The sequence below is a fragment of the Somniosus microcephalus genome, chromosome 8, assembly GCF_052327205.1.
Source record: "Somniosus microcephalus isolate GS21.2 chromosome 8, FLI_Smic_1.0, whole genome shotgun sequence".
In the NCBI taxonomy this organism is placed as follows: Eukaryota; Metazoa; Chordata; class Chondrichthyes; order Squaliformes; family Somniosidae; genus Somniosus; species Somniosus microcephalus.
The window spans coordinates 92,699,377-92,717,207 of NC_140994.1; positions in this window are offsets into that span (position 1 = coordinate 92,699,377).

Here is a 17,831-nt window from a genome sequence, read left to right on the forward strand (position 1 = left end):
TCTTCCTGACTAATCGGTCCTTCCATTCTTTAGGAACGAATGAATCTCCAAAGTTGAAGGAGGAGGGTGTCAGATCTCCGGTTGAGTTAACTTTGGACTCTTCCTTCACATGTGACGACAGTACATTTACAGGAAACAGATGCGCAATCGGCATTCCTTTCCTCAATGTGATTCCTTTGCCTGACATATTCCTCACGGTCACTGTAACTCTCCTTGACATCACAGCTGTCGGGGTCTGCAACTCTGGTCTCACCAGAAGCTCATTTGGAAACCGTGAATCTTCTGCAGGATCATCAGGTGACTCTATCAGAATGGCTTCAGCACCTGGTGTTCCAGGGAATTTTGGTATCCCAGGGATTCTAGCCACTCCTCCAGGACGCAGGGTGATAGGTTTGGCTCGAACGTACCACACAGTTCCTCTTTTGCTATCATCTACGTCGGAAGAAAGTTCAGGCAGTTTCTCAAAAGCCTTTTTGAAAACAGGGTGAATGTGTCTGGTGCTCAAGAAGTTTTCACCTCCCTGCTCTTTGCAGTTTGTCAGGAGTCGTCTCACTATGGGTGTATTACTGCCAACCAGTATGGAAACCTCACCTTTCACCATGGGGTCAGGGCAAACCAACACAAGTGCATCAATGGTCTCAGTGGTCCCTACATCAGCTTCCAAGAACTCCAACCTCAGCGACAAATAGCCATCATATGGGTAATCAGCAGGACTAAGGCCCCAGATCTGCAGAAGACTGATTGGGGTTAACGGCAAATGCGTCAGGTATCGGTCATAGAAGGATCTGTACAGTATGGTAACCTGAGAACCCGTGTCGAGGATAGCTTTAGTATAAATGCCTTCAATCTGTATTGATACAGCAGAACTCGGCCCTACTAAACCTTCAGGTATGATGTCTTTCATATCCCCTCGTCTATTATTGCCCTTAGTGGAACGTGTCTTAACTACAGGGACAGCAGGCCGTTCCGTTACTGTGCCCCTTTGTAGTTTCCCGACTTCTTGGTAAGTTTTATGAGACGGTCATTTACTTTTTTTAGATTTTCCTCACCTCTACATTCTCGCTTGAAATGTCCATCCTTTCCACAGTTATAACAAAAGACTCCAGGTCTATCTCCTTCATGGGGATATCCTTTAGAGGAATCATTCATTTTGCTGTTAGACTTCGCAGGGTGTTCAACCTTTTGCACCCGTGCGTCATCCCTTTCTGTGTTGGGCTTAGACCGAAAATATGCCACCTCGGCTCTCATGACATTTATTTCCTCCTTCAGCTGTTCCATCTCAGGGTTGACATCACCCTTAGGAGTAGGAACTGTAACAGGAGTCACAAGCTTGGACATCACAGCACTCTTTGCTACATTCCGGGCCTGAAGCATATCCTCCTCCTCTCTGACTTCCCTTAGCAGCTCAGTGAAGGTAGGTGGATCTCGCAACTTATGGGTCATGTGTATGCGAAGAGCTGTCACGTCTTCGAGCAATGCACCTCGCACAACCTGTTCAATGCGGAACCGATTCATTTCAGGCAACTCAATCCCTCTTTTCCGTAACATACAATGCAGCAGTTTGTCTATTCTCAGCAGATAACTGGACAGCTTCTCTCCCTCACACTGGAATGTGCTTCTGAATCTGACCATCAAATCTGAAATGGTTTCAGTAGTTCCAAAGGCAGTTTCTAGAGCCTGCATGTAGTCAAAGGAAGTAGCAGAGGTGTTCTGTGCCTTTAAGAATCTTACAATGTCAGCAGCAGGACCCTTAAGGCTTTCTACTATTCTCTGCCTCTTCACATTGTCACTGCACTGCCATTCCTCTAGCAGAGGCAGGGTCTGCTCAGCCCAGGCGTCGTACTCCTCTTCCCCACTGGGAGTTGGTCTCACTCCTGAGAACATACGGAGCTTACGGTATCCCTGAGCCTCGAAGGGCAGATTGGTGCATTTATCCACCAGAGAACTAATGGCACTGACCAACTGAGTGTTCATATCCAGGGCCGAAGGACCTATCAGACCTTTGACATCAGCAACAGTCTTTCCTTCTTGTCTCAAGAATGACAACAACTTGGTCTGAAACCCTTCTTCTTCCTTAGTAGTAATAGGGACAAACTGAACTGGCCAGGGACCAGCCTCTTCAGAAAGCCCAACTGCCTCAGGTAAACCATGACCTCTCAGGTTCTCTGATGTCTGGATCAACACAAACTGCTTCTTGGTAGCTGTATCCAAGCAGTGCTCAACTATCCTAACCTTTCCAAAGGCTTTGACACAATTCAGAGCCCTTAGCAAGACATCATCAGGGTCATCGTTAGCAACACCATTCAGCACAATGGCATGGGTAGTAGCTATCTGCTTCCATTTGCACCAAGCTTCAACCTCAATAACATCCATCTTTTATGCTCAAACAGCCCAGTAGAAACCACAAACCACTCTCTTAGCAATGAGCATTCAATACTGTTAGTTTACTGACATAAATAGACCACAATCCCGGACGAGCCCCCAAAATGTAACCCCTTGGGTTCTCTAGATATATGTGAGATGTGGTCTCTGTTGTAGACAGTATTCTATAGTCCAGTAAGGAGATCACTACTACAATGGCTTAATTCTAATTATCTTACTTTATAGTTTTAACGTCAGACAGTATAAGAAGATTACAGGTCAATGAACTAAATTAGACATTTGCATACATTAGAATGAATCTAGACATAAACATACATTCTCCATTTACATGGATTCAAAGGAGAACCTGTCCCTGTGTCCAAATTCGAGTGCACTCTTTCGTTGGCGCGCTTAAGTTGGAGCTCATGGTATGTATAATGTCTGCAAGACTTACGACTCCGAACCCCTTCGTTGAATTCTCTTCACGATCACTGAATCCCACTTTGAGTTCTGGATGCAGAGCTACTAATACGAAGGGCGGCGGCCGAGTTTGGAAGCCCGGGACGGGATGCGGCAGCCATTTGCCTCCTGAGCCCTCTTTTCTTCCAGTCGCTCCTTTTTTCCCGCTCGAAAACCCCGACTCCACCCCTTCCTCCTGGGGTTTCTGCCTGGAGACTGCGCAGCCTCACTTAGAGTTTTCTTTATCAGGTGGTGATCCACTGACCTGACGACATTGAAGTATTTAATTTCCTACGGCTGAATGTGTGAAAATGCATCCAGAACCAAGGCAATCAATCACTTCAGTCATTCACGCTTACATCACGGTCCTGGCCACGGCCGTTGAAATCCGGGATCAGCCGTTTCGTTTCAAGCCGTTTGAAAACGAGTTCCAATCCGCTCTCGCGCCGCTTCCACCACAACAACAAACACTCAATCTCGAATGAATGCTCCGTCCCAGTTACTGTAGCGCGTGTTGGTTCACGTTTAGTTTGAAAAGTGCTGTTATCGGTTTGTGTCCGTTTGTTCTCCCCTCCCGAGACCCCTCCAGACATTTTGAACAAAACCGTCCCCGGCGGCTCGCGGAGATTTCGGAACCCCCACTCCGGCCCGCGCGCGCAGCTGCACCCCCACATGGGCAACCCCAACCCAGGGATCCACAACAATGACAACACAGTGTCCAAGTCAAAGACCGACAACCACACCCAGCGCACACAACATTTCCAGTGGGTATTACAGTTAGTATGCAGGTGCAGCAAGTGATTAATAAGGCCAATGGAATGTTGGCTTTCATTGCTAGGGGGATAGAATATAAAAATAGGGAGGTATTGCTTCAGTTGTACAAGGTATTGGTGAGACCGCACCTGGAATACTGCATACAGTTTTGGTGTCCATACTTAAGAAAAGACATACTTGCTCTCGAGTCAGTACAAAGAAGGTTCACTCGGTTAATCCCGGGGATGAGGGGATGGACATATGAGGAGAGGTTGAGTTGATTGGGACTCTACTCATTGGAGTTCAGAAGAATGAGAGGCGATCTTATTGAAACATATAAGATTGTGAAGGGGTTGGATCGGGTGGATGCGGGGAGGATGTTCCCGATGATCGGTGAAACTAGAACTGGGGGCATAGTCTTAGAATAAGGGGCTGCTCTTTCAAAACTGAGATGAGGAGGAACTACTTCACTCAGAGGGTGGTAGGTCCATGGAATATGCTGCCCCAAAAAGCTGTAGAAGCTACATCATTACATAAATTTAAAACAGAACAGTTTCCTAGAAGTAAAGGGAATTAAGGGTTATGGGGAGCGGGCAGGAATTTGGACATGAGTCTAGGCTCGGATTGGACATGGCCCTGTGGGTAGCGGAGCGGGCCCAGGGGCCGTGCAGCCTGATCCTGCTCCTATTTCGTGTGTCTAATTCTGTTAGATTCAGGAGATGGTTCTGTGATAGTAGATTGGCGGTTAGGATAGGCAGCACGGTGGCATAGTGGTTAGCACTGTTGCCTCACAGCACCAGGGACCCGGGTTCGAATCCGGCCTCGGGTGACTGTCTGTGTGGAGTTTGCACATTCTCCCGGTGTTTGCGTGGGTTTTCTCCGGGTGCTCCGGTTTCCTCCCACAGTCCAAAGATGTGCGGGTTAGGTTGATTGGCTATGATAAATTGACCCTTAGTGTTAGGGGGAATTAAATATGTGGGGTTACGGGGATAGGGTGGGATATGTGTTGGTGTAGGGGTTACGGGGATTGGGTGGGATATGTGTCGGTGCAGGCTCGATGGGCCGAAATGGCCTCTATCTGCACTGTGGGGTTTCTGTGAATCATTCTGTGAATCAGCCATGATCTTATTAAATGGTGGAGCAGGCTCGAGGGGCCGATTGGCCTACTCCTGCTCCTATTTCTTATGTTATGTTCTTATGAGACGTCTGGTGGGAACCTGAGCAGGGAGACAGAGGAAAGGGAAACAAGGATAGAAGCAAAAGACAGGAAGGAGAAAAACAAAGGTGGCAGTCAGAGAAATCAAGGGTTTAAATCAAACATGGCCACAGTAAATAATAATTCTAAAAGGTGTAAAAGTGTAAAAAAAAACAAGCCTGAAGGCCTTGTGTCTTAATGCGAGAAGCAAATGTAATAAATTGGATGAATTAGCTGCGCAAATAGAGGTAAACGGATATGATATGATTGGGATTACGGAAACATGGCTCCAGGGTGACCAAGGCTGGGAATTCAACTTCCAGGTGTATTCAATATTCAGGAAAGATAGGCGAAAAGGAGGTGGGGTAGCATTGCTGGTTAAAGAGGGGATTAACACAATTGAAAGGAAGGATATTAGCTCTGATGATGTGGAATCTGTATGGGTAGAACTGAGAAATACCAAGGGGCCGAAAACGTTAGTGGGAGTGGTATACAGACCTCCAAACAGTAATGCAGAGGTTGGGGATGGCATTAAACGGGAAATTGGAGACGCGTGCAATAAGGGCACAGCAGTTATCATGGGTGACTTTAATCTACATATAGATTGGGCTAATCAAATTAGTAACGATACTGTGGAGGAGGAATTCCTGGAGTGTATACGGAATGGTTTCCTAGACCAATATGTCGAAGAATCAACTAGAGATCAGGCCATCTTAGACTGGGTATTATGTAATGAGAAAGGATTAATTAGCAATCTTGTTGTGCGAGGCCCCTTGGGTCGGAGCGATCATAATATGATAGAATTCTTCATTAAGATGGAGAGTGAAGCAGTTGACTCAGAGACTAGGGTCCTGAATTTAAATAAAGGAAACTATGATCGTATGAGGTGCGAGTTGGGTAGGATTGATTGGGGAATGGCACTCAGGGTTGACGGTGGATAGGCAATGGCAAACATTCAAAGATAGCATGGATGAACTACAGAATTTGTTCATCCCTGTTTGGCATATAAATAAAACAAAAAAGTTGACACAACCGTGGCTAACAAGGGAAATTTGGGATAGCATATGATTCAAGGAGAGGACATACAAATTGGCCAGAAAAAGCAGTAAACTTGAGGATTGGGAGCAGTTTAGGATTCAGCAAAGGAAGACAAAGGGATTAATTAAGAGGGGGGAAATAGAGTATGAGAGTAAGCTTTCAGGGAACATAAAAACTGACTGTAAAAGCTTTTATAGATATGTGAAGAGAAAAAGATTGGTGAAGTCAAGCGTAGGTCCCTTGCGGTCAGAATCAGGGGAATTTATAATGGGGAACAAAGAAATGGCTGACCAATTAAATACATACATTGGTTCTGTCTTCACAAAGGAGGACACAAATAACCACCCATAGATGTCGGGGAACATAGGGTCTAATGAGAGGGAGCAACTGAAAGAAATCAGTATTTGTAGGGAAATGGTGTTCGGGAAATTGATGGAATTGAAGGCCGATAAATCCCCAGGGCCTGATAATCTACATCCTAGGGTACTTAAGGAAGTGGCCCTAGAAATAGTAAACATAGAAGATAGGAGCAGGAGTAGGCCATTCGGCCCCTTGAGCCTGCTCTGCCATTCAATGCGATCATGGCTGATCATTCACATTCAGTACGCTGTCCCTGCTTTCTCCCCATATCCCTTGATCCCTTTAGCCTTAAGAAATATATCCAACTCCTTCTTGAATATATTTAATGAATTGGCCTCTACTGCATTCTGTGGTAGAGAATTCCACAGGTTCACCACTCTCTGGGTGAAGAAATTCCTCCTCATTTCTGTCCTAAATGGCTTATCCCTTATCCTTAGACTGTGACCCCTGGTTCTGGACTCCCTGACAATCGGGAACATCCTTCCTGCATCTAGTCTGTCCAGTCCTGTCAGAATTTTTATAAGTTTCAATGAGACCCCCTCTCATTCTTCTAAACTCCAGTGAGTATAAGCCCAATCGACCCAATCTCTCCTCATACGTCATTCCTGCCATCCCAGGTATCAGCCTGGTGAATCTTCGCTGAACACCCTCCATGGCAAGAACATCCTTCCTCAGATAAGGCGACCAAAACTGCACACAATACTCAAGGTGTGGTCTCACCAAGGCCCTGTACAACTGCAGCAGGACATCCTTGTTCCTGTACTCAAACCCTCTTGCTATGAAGGCCAACATACCATTTGCTTTCTTAACCGCCTGCTGCACCTGCATGCTTACCTTCAGCGACTGGTGCACAAGGACACCCAGGTCTCATTGCACTTCCCCTTCTCCCAATCTATTGCCATTCAGATAATAATCTGCCTTCCTGTTTATGACACCAAAGTGGATAACCTGGCATTTATGCACGTTGTATTGCATCTGCCATGCTTTTGCCCAATCACCCAACCTGTCCAAATCATCCTGGAGTTTCTCGGCATCCTCCTCACAGCACACACGCCCACCCAGCTTTGTGTCATCCGCAAACTTGGAGATATTACATCTAGTTCCCTTGTCTAGATCATTAATATATATTGTGAATAGCTGGGGTCCAAGGACCGATCCGTGCGGTACCCCACTAGTCACCGCCTGCCACTCGGAAAAAGACCCGTTTATTCCGACTCTTTGCTTTCTGTCTGCCAACCAGTTCTCTATCCAAGTCAATACCTTGCCCCCAATCCCATGTGCCTTAACTTTACACACTAATCTCTTATGCAGGACCTTATCGAAAGCCTTTTGAAAGTCCAAATACACCACATCCACTGGTTCTCCCTTATCTATTCTACCAGTTACATCCTCAAAAAACTCCAGTAGATTAGTTAAGCACGATTTACCTTTAGTAAATCCATGTGACTTTGTCCGATGCTGTCACTGTTTTCCAAGTGCTCTGCTATTACATCTTTTATAATGGACTCTAGCATTTTCCCCACTACCGATGTCAGGCTTACCGATCTGTAATTCCCCATTTTCTCTCTACCACCTTTTTTGAATAGTGGGGTAACATTAGCTACCCTCCAATCCATGGGTACTGTTCCAGATTCCATCGAATGTTGAAAGATGATCAGCAATGCATCTACTATTTCTAGGGCCACTTCCTTAAGTACCCTGGGATGTAGATTATCAGGCCCTGGGGATTTATCGGCCTTCAATCCCGTCAATTTCCCTAATACCATTTCCCTACAAATACTGATTTCTTTCAGTTCCTCCCTTTCATCAGACCCTATGTTCCCCGGCATCTCTGGGAGGTTATTTGTGTCCTGCTTTCTGAAGACAGAACCAAAGTATGTATTTAATTGGTCTGCCATTTCTTTGTTCCCCATTATAAATTCCCCTGATTCTGACTGCAAGGGACCTATGCTTGATTTCACCAATCTTTTTCTCTTCACATATCTATAAAAGCTTTTACAGTCAGTTTTTATGTTCCCTGAAAGCTTACTCTCATATTCTATTTTCCCCTTCTTAATTAATCCCTTTATCCTCATTTGTTGAATCCTAAACTGCTCCCAATCCTCAGGTTTACTGCTTTTTCTGGCCAATTTATATGCCAAACTGGGATGAACAAATTCTGTAGTTCATCCATGCGGTCTTTGAATGTTTGCCATTGCCTATCCACCGTCAACCCTTTGAGTGCCATTGCCCAATCAATCCTACCCAACTCGCGCCTCATACCATCGTAGTTTCCTTTATTTAAATTCAGGACCCTAGTCTCTGATTCAACTACTTCACTCTCCATCTTAATGAAGAATTCTATCATATTATGACCGCTCCGACCCAAGGGGCCTCGCACAACAAGATTGCTAATTAATCCTTTCTCATTACATAATACCCGTCTAAGATGGCCTGATCTCTAGTTGGTTCCTCGACATATTGGTCCAGGAAACCATCCCGTAAACCTTCCAGGAATTCCTCCTCCACATTATTGGTACTAATTTGGTTAGTCCAATCTATATGTAGATTAAAGTCACCCATGATAACTGCTGTGCCCTTATTGCATGCTTCTCTAATTTCCCTTTTAATGCCATCCCCAACCTCTGCATTACTGTTTGGAGGTCTATATACCACTCCCACTAATGTTTTCGGCCCCTTGGTATTTCTCAGTTCTACCCATACAGATTCCACATCATCAGAGCTAATATCCTTCCTTACAATTGTGTTAATCCCCTCTTTAACCAGCAATGCTACCTCACCTCCCTTTCCTTTTTGCCTATCTTTCCTGAATATTGAATACCCCTGGATGTTGAGTTCCCAGCCTTGGCCACCCTGGAGCCATGCTTCCGTAATCCCAATCAAATCATATTCGTTTACCTCTATTTGCGCAGCTAATTCATCCACCTTATTGCGAATGCTCCTCGCATTAAGACACAAAGCCTTCAGTCTTGTTTTTTTGATGCATTAGATGCATTGCTGGTCACCTTCCAAAATTCAATAGACTCTGGAACAGTTCCCATGGATTGGAGGGTAGCTAATGTTACCCCACTATTCAAAAAATGTGATAGAGAGAAAACAGGGAATTATAGAATGGTAAGCCTGACATCGGTAGTGGGGAAAATGCTAGAGTCCATTATAAAAGATGTAATAGCAGAGCACTTGGAAAACAGTGACAAGATCGGACAAAGTCAACATGGATTTACAAAAGGTAAATCGTGCTTGAGTAATCTACTGGAATTTTTTGAGGATGTAACTGGTAGAATAGATAAGGGAGAACCAGTGGATGTGGTGTATTTGGACTTTCAGAAGGCTTTCGATAAGGTCCCACATAAGAGATTAGCGTGTAAAGTTAAGGCACATGGGTTTGGGGGCAAGGTACTGACTTGGATAGAGAACTAGTTGGCAGACAGTAAGCAAAGAGTTGGAATAAATGGGTCTTTTTCCGAGTGGCAGGCAGTGACTAGTGGGGTACCACAGGGATCGGTCCTAGGACCCCAGCTATTCACAATATATATAAATGATCTAGATGAGGGAACTAGATGTAATATCTCTAAGTTTGCTGGGTGGGCATGTGTGCTGTGAGGAGGATGCCGAGAAACTCCAGTATGATTTGGACAGGTTGGGTGATTGGGCAGAAGCATAGCAGATGCAGTATAATGTGGATAAATGCGAGGTTACCACTTTGGTGTCAAAAACAGGAAGGCAGATTATTATCTGAATGGCAATAGATTGGGAGAAGGGGAAGTGCAACGAGACCTGGGTGTCCTTGTGCACCAGTTGCTGAAGGTAAGCATGCAGGTGCAGCAGGCGGTTAAGACGGCAAATGGTATGTTGGCCTTCGTAGGGAGACGATTTGAGTACAGGAACAAGGATGTCTTGCTGCAGTTGTACAGGGCCTTGGTGAGACCACACCTTGAGTATTGTGTGCAGTTTTGTTCACCTTATCTGAGGAAGGATGTTCTTGCCATGGAGGGAGTGCAGCGAAGATTCATCAGACTGATACCTGGGATGGCAGGAATGATGTATGAGGAGCGATTGGGTCAATTGCGCTTATACTCGCTGGAGATTAGAAGAATGAGAGGGGGTCTCATTAAAACTTATAAAATTCTAACAGGACTAGACAGACTAGATGCAGGAAGGATGTTCCCGATGGCCGGGGAGTCCAGAACCAGGGGTCACAGTCTAAGGATAAGGGGTAAGCCATTTAGGACAGAGATGAGGAGGAATTTCTTCACCCAGAGAGTGGTGAACCTGTGGAATTCTCTACCACAGAAGGCAGTGGAGGCAAATTCATTAAATATATTCAAGAAGGAGTTGGATATATTTCTTAAGGCTAAAGGGATCAAGGGATATGGGGAGAAGGCAGGGACAGAGTACTGAATTCGGATGACCAGCCATGCTCTCATTGAATGGCGGAGCAAGCTCGAGGGGCCAAATGGCCTACTCCTGCTCCTACCTTCTATGTTTTTATATAAATGGAAGTCTTTCTTTTTTTTCTTTAGTTAAGTTATTAATTTAATAAAGTACATTATAGTTTTCCAGCTCTTAGTTTAAACCACTGTCCTGTAAGGGGGGCATCTTTTAACTGGTTTATGGTAATTCACCTGGCCAGCAGCCTTTGCCTCTGAGCTCTGACCAATTCCCAAACAGCGGTTACGAATCGCTACCCCTCCTTCAGTTCTGAGTGGAGGAACTTATAATTAATGATATTAAAATGGACAAGTGGTTTGGATGAGAGAAAAATCAAGTTTTATTACCTAAATAAACTACAAAGGAATAAACTATACCACATGAACACAGTAATTGCAGTAAAAGTGTATAACAAGGGGGTACAGACGGCAAAAATGAGGGATACAATGGCTACAATGTTCCTTAAACAATCTTAGCAATTCCCTTAAATCACCACCCCTTAACTCCTGCTAGGTTGCCTTGTTGAGGAGTCAACACCCTGCTCACCTGTGGTCCAGCAAAGTAAAGAGAGAGAGATAGCTTCTCAGCAGCTATCTTTTATACCTGGTGAGGTCCTGCCGTTCTGCCCTGCAAGGGCTGTGTGCAAAATTCCCCGCCCAAAGGGTCCAATACACAAGAGAAAGCTGTGATTGGCTAACTCAGAGTGGTTGGACTGGGTTAATGTGTCTTCTGGAGCTCCCTGGGCTGAAACAAAAGGGAAATACAACTGCTCTATTGTCCAGCATGCTAGGTGATTTAGACCCGTTCAATTCTTAAACGTTTCCCATTCAAGGTACAAAAGTCTCTTCTGCAGTTTAGATGTATCCACTCGATATACAAACAAATGCTAATAGCATTCAATTGCTTTGTAAACAAAGCATTGTCCTGTGGTAATGTTTTGTCTCCATTGAACCTTACTTCCAGACACAGGAAGCTGTTTCCAAGCCCCTTTGTCTTTGGCCATGTGGTGTGACAGCCATTTTTATCCCTGGAAATTTAAAAGCACAACGCCCAGGGATTCGTTAATCAAAAAAATTGATCTTCAGAACTGTAAATATTGCGAATTCTTACAGTCCGCCCTTGGATACTTCCAGTTTGCTTGCAGTATCCTCGCGAAGAAATGAGCAATGATTTCTGACCCCTCACAAACAACCATCCCCTGTATTTACCTAATAGTTATCTGCCACTGATCCCCGTCCCGTCTATTCCCCTTAAATTCAAGATAAAAAAACCATGGTACGGTAGGCATCTTACAGATACTTCAGTTTTCAATAAGGGGTCTCATACCCATACACACTTGTAAAATTATACAATGTAAACCAAATTTACAATTACTTTTTTTTACATCATAACTTATTACAAAATGTTGCAATCTTAGTTACACAATGTAATCAAAATGATCCCAAGCACGGAGAGGGTTCTACGCCTCTGCTCAACTTGGGGCTGCAACACAAAAAATCATTAAACATTTGAAACAACATGCTTAAATAAACCCCGATCATCACGTGCCAATGATGGGTCGTGAAATTCGAGTGGGTATTGCTCCTCCCACCCGGGCAGTAAAAGTACCTTCCACCCCCCTGTTGATTGTCTTAAACTTTGAAACAGGCAGAATGGATTTACAGACCAGCCTGCTCCGCCAGCCCCGAGCTGTTCCCTTGTCCTATTGTGGAGGCGGGGTACCCCTCATGTTTAAAATATATCTTAGCACAGACTGAGACCGGGGAGCATGGGATCTCAACTCCCAGTCTTTCCCCCTCCCGTCTACCCTCGACTGGCTGTAGAAAATGATGGGTGCCTGTGTGGCGGCTCTCCCTGGCCCCACACTCAACCTTGGATCCCAGATCCGGCCACCCACTCATCCTTCCCAGCCACACTTACCCTCTTTGCCCGTGGGCCCCCGGGTGAGTTCCTCCCTTCCCCGAACGCACCCACGCGACTCTTGGGTATCCCCCTCCCCTATACAGTCTTTCCCGGGCCATCACCACCCACCCCCAGGGAACGCGTCCCTATCAGACAAGGCGCCCGTGCTTCCCCATCATGACTCCTCAACAGCGATGTCTCCCGCAAGTGAACTTCGGTCAGGATAGTGCTGGGTTGGGGGCCGTGCCCCACCCACCTGGGGCCATCTCCTCCCCGTAGGAGGAGTAGGCAAGTTCCTCCGGACCCTGTCCGGTTTTTCCCGAAGATCGCTGCGGGGTCTCCTGGATTCGTCCAGTGGCGAGGTGATCCCCAACATTCTGTCTCCATACCTTCATTCGATGCCCAGCTTGGGCTGGGCGAACAGGGTTGCTTCATTTTCCAATCTCCTGTAAAAACTTAAAAGGACATGCAGCCAGGTCTCACTGACCTGCTGCCTTAGGTGGAGACATGGTCGGGTCCCTTGACCTCGGACCAAAATGCAAACATTTGGCACACATGTAAACTTAAACTCTTTAAACTTAAACTTAAAACTAGCTATGTTAACAAAACTTAAAATACACCTTAAAAGCATGCTATATTCACACCAAAGCTATAAAACAGATGCCGCCCGTCTCCGGATGGCCAGATTAATCTCTGGCACTGTCGCTGATTGCTGCTGGCTGCAGCGAAGCTGGACTGCCTCCTGTCTCTGGTCCCCCGCAGCTTATGGCTGTTGAGTGGGGACCTCTGTTCTTTGGCTTCTCTCTGGTTCGGGAGACCGCCTTACTCTACTGTAAAGTGGGTGACCATCTTGTCTCGGGCTCGCGGGCCCGTTGAGACCTTCTGAGGGGCGTCTCAGTGGGGGAAACTTTGGCTGGCGGACCTGAGCTTGGGTCACAGCCCTAGCTGGCTGGGAGCCTTCTCCCCCTGGTGCCAACAGCCTGCACTGTATAAGATACCTGGCAGCCTGCCGGTGCAAATCTCTCTCTGGGTTTGTCTGCTCTTCCCTGCCCACTCCTGTGCGGGGGGCAGGTATAGTCTCACCACCCGCTGCTGGTGGCTGGAAATTTTCCTCCCCATGTTTAAAACCTGGTGTCAGCTCCCCCCCTATGTCTCCTGCAAGAGGGATTGCTATCCCTGCCCCTCCCCCCAGGGTCCCACATCATGGGGGGGACCACTCTAGAAGCTGGCTGAGAAGCTGGTCCCTTTAAACAGGCCACAGTGCCTGTCTTTACAGGCGGTGAACTTGAACTTGCATGGACAGCAAACTCATGTTCCCTCACCCAGGTGGCTTTAACTGGGGAATTTTGGACCTGCCTTTTTTCTGGGGCCAAAACTATCCCCTGTGTGCCTCCCTTATCCCGAATTTCTGCTACTGGAGCTGCTCTACAGGGGTCCCAGAACTCTCCTTCCCTGTTCCCTGGCTTAAACAGCTTACTCTGAACATGAATGGCTCCTCCCCCCACACAAGCCACAGTGCTTGCCTGTGAACTCGAACTTGCTGTGGGCTGAGGATTCCTATTCTCAGGCTCACTCCTCACGGGCGGACCGAACCTCCATTGTTGGAGGGGGTACACTGATCCTGGTCCCCGCCTGCCTAGCGGGACCTGCTGGTGTTCTCCTACCACCCCATTGTCCACCCCTCCTCGCTGCCAGAGCTCCTCAAGACTCGGAGCTGTGGGCTGCGGTCTTGGGGTCTCTAATTCCCTAGCCAGCCTTTCCCTGGGTGTTGCCTCTGGGGCGGTTTGATTTGGGCTGCCAGTAAAATCCAGCTGACCTGCCTTCGGACTGATCACGCAAATCATTCCCCTTGCTACCTTTAAAGCCACGTTAAGGCTTTCTATCTCTGCCCTACAGGGGCCATGATCTGCTTCAACAAACCTGGCATTCTCTTCCCGCAGTCTCATCTCATTTTCCCTGGCCTCAGTGATTTGGTACTTTAGGAATTCTATCTCGTTTCTCGCATGGCTCTCTCCTTCGCTAGCTTCTTGGGTGAGGTGTGCATTCTCCTCTTGTAGCCTCGTCTCTCTGTCCCTCGCCTCTGTGACTTCCTGCACAAGGCGCTCTATAAATGCCTGGCATTTCGTGACCTCTAGTGTGAGGCGTGCATTCTCTTCCCGCACCCTCATACCACTAGCTCTGGCCTCATACACCTCTCTGAGGCGTTCTACCTCCGCCTGGCATTTTCCAAGCTGGGCCTCCCGATTCTTGGCATCTTTAACCTCCTCCTGCACGCTCATCTCACCCTCCTTAACCCAGCCACCTATACCATGATAGGTCAGCCTACACGCTGCTGCTAACATCCGCAGGGCTACCCACATACTGAAAACAATGAGAGAAACTATAGCTGATGCTTTCTCCAGATCCAGACCACTTATTAAATCAAAAACTGCCTCCCCTCCTACCTGGCTTGCCATTTGTAAGGGGGGCATCTTTTAACTGGTTTATGGTAATTTAGCTGGCCAGCAGCCTTTGCCTCTGAGCTCTGACCAATTCCCAAACAGCGGTTTCGAATCGCTACCCCTCCTTCAGTTCTGAGTGGAGGAACTTATAATTAATGATATTAAAACGGACAAGTGGTTTGGATGAGAGAAAAATCAAGTTTTATTACCTAAATAAACTACAATCAAAGGAATAAACTATACCACATAAGAACATAAGAAATAGGAGCAGGAGTAGGCCAATCAGCCCCTCGAGCCTGCTCCGCCATTCAATAAGATCATGGCTGATCTGATCCTAACCGCCAATCCACTATCACAGAACCATCTCCTGAATCTAACAGAATTAGACACACGAAATAGGAGCAGGATCAGGCTACACGGCCCCTGGGCCCGCTCCGCTATCCACAGGGCCATGACCGATCCGAACCTAGACTCATGTCCAAATTCCTGCCCGCTCCACGTAACCCTTAATTCCCTTTACTTCTAGGAAACTGTCTATTTCTGTTTTAAATTTATGTAATGATGTAGCTTCTACAGCTTTTTGGGGCAGCATATTCCATGGACCTACCACCCTCTGAGTGAAGTAGTTCCTCCTCATCTCAGTTTTGAAAGAGCAGCCCCTTATTCTAAGACTATGCCCCCTAGTTCTAGTTTCACCCATCATCGGGAACATCCTCCCCGCATCCACCCGATCCAACCCCTTCACAATCTTATATGTTTCAATAAGATCGCCTCTCATTCTTCTGAACTCCAATGAGTAGAGTCCCAATCTACTCAACCTCTCCTCATATGTCCATCCCCTCATCCCCGGGATTAACCGAGTGAACCTTCTTTGTACTGACTCGAGAGCAAGTATGTCTTTTCTTAAGTATGGACACCAAAACTGTATGCAGTATTCCAGGTGCGGTCTCACCAATACCTTGTACAACTGAAGCAATACCTCCCTATTTTTATATTCTATCCCCCTAGCAATGAAAGCCAACATTCCATTGGCCTTCTTAATCACTTGATGCACCTGCATACTAACCTTTTGAATTTCATGCACCAGGACCCCCAGATCCCTTTGTACTTCAGTACTTTCCAGTTTCTTGCCATTAAGATAACTTGCTCTACGATTTTTCCTGCCAAAGTGCATAACCTCACACTTTCCAGTATTGTATTCCATCTGCCAAATCTCTGCCCACTTACTTAGCCTGTCTATGTCCCCTTGCAGGTTTTTTATGTCCTCCTCACTCACTACTTTCCCTCCCATCTTAGTATCATCTGCAAACTTTGATATGTTACACTCGGTCCCCTCCTCCAAATTGTTAATATAGATTGTAAAGAGTTGGGGACCCAGCACTGACCCCTGCGGAACACCACTAGTTACTGATTGCCAGTCTGAGAATGAACCATTTATCCCAACTCTCTGCCTTCTGTTAGATAGCCAATCCTCTATCCATGCCAGAATATTACCCCAATCCCGTGATTTTTTATCTTAAGCAATAATCTTTTGTGTGGCACCTTGTCAAATGCCTTTTGGAAGTCTAAATACACTACGTCCACTGGTTCCCCTTTATCCACCCTATATGTTACTTCCTCAAAGAACTCCAGCAAATTTGTCAAACATGACTTCCCCTTCATAAAACCATGCTGACTTTGTCCTATTAAATTATGATTATCCAAATGTCCTGTTACTGTCTCCTTAATAATGGACTCCAAAATTTTACCTACCACAGATGTTAGGCTAACCGGTCTATAGTTTCCAGCCTTCTGTCTACTGCCCTTTTTAAATAAGGGTGTTACATTAGCAGTTTTCCAGTCTGCCGGGACCTTTGCTGAGTCCAGGGAGTTTTGGAAAATTATTACCAATGCATCCACAATCCCTACCGTCACTTCCCTCAAGACCCTAGGATGTAAGCCATCAGGTCCAGGTGATTTATCCGCCTTGAGTCCCATTATTTTACCGAGTACCACTTCCTTAGTGATTTTGATCGTGTTTAGCTCCTCCCCCCCCCTTTAGCCCCCTGTTTGTCCAGTGTTGGGATATTCTTAGTGTCTTCTACTGTAAAGACTGATATAAAATATTCATTCAGTGTTTTTGCCATCTCCATATTTCCCACCATTAATTTCCTGGTCTCATCCTCTAAGGGATCAACATTTACTTTAGCCACCCTTTTTCTTTTTATATAACTATAAAAACTCTTACTATCTGTTTTTATATTTTTTGCTAATTTACTTTCATAATCTATCTTCCCTTTCTTAATTAATCTTTTTGTTATTTTTTGCTGTCTTTTAAAGTTTTCCCAATCCTCTATCCTCCCACTAGATTTGGCTACCTTATATGCCCTTGTTTTTAGTCGAATACTATCCTTAATTTCTTTACTTAGCCACGGATGGCTGTCTTTTCTTTTACACCCTTTTCTTCTCAGTGGAATATATATTTTTTGGAAGTTGTAAAGTAACTCCTTAAATGTACACCACTGATCATGTATCGTCTTACCCTTTAATCTATTTTCCCAATCCACTCTACTCAATTCCGCTCTCATACCTTCATAGTCTCCTTTATTCAAGCTTAGCACGCTTGTTTCAGATCCAACCTTCTCACCCTCTAATTGAATATGGAATTCAACCTTGTTATGGTCACTCATTCCAAGGGGATCCTTTACTAGGACATTTTTAATTAATCCTGTCTCGTTACACAGGACCAGATCTAAGGTTGCTTGCCCCCTGGTTGGTTCAGTTACATACTGCTCAAGAAACCCATCCCTAATACACTCAATGAACTCATCCTCAAGGCAGCCCTGCCCAATTTGATTTGTCCAATTAATATGATAGTTAAAATCCCCCATAATTATAGATGTTCCCTTATT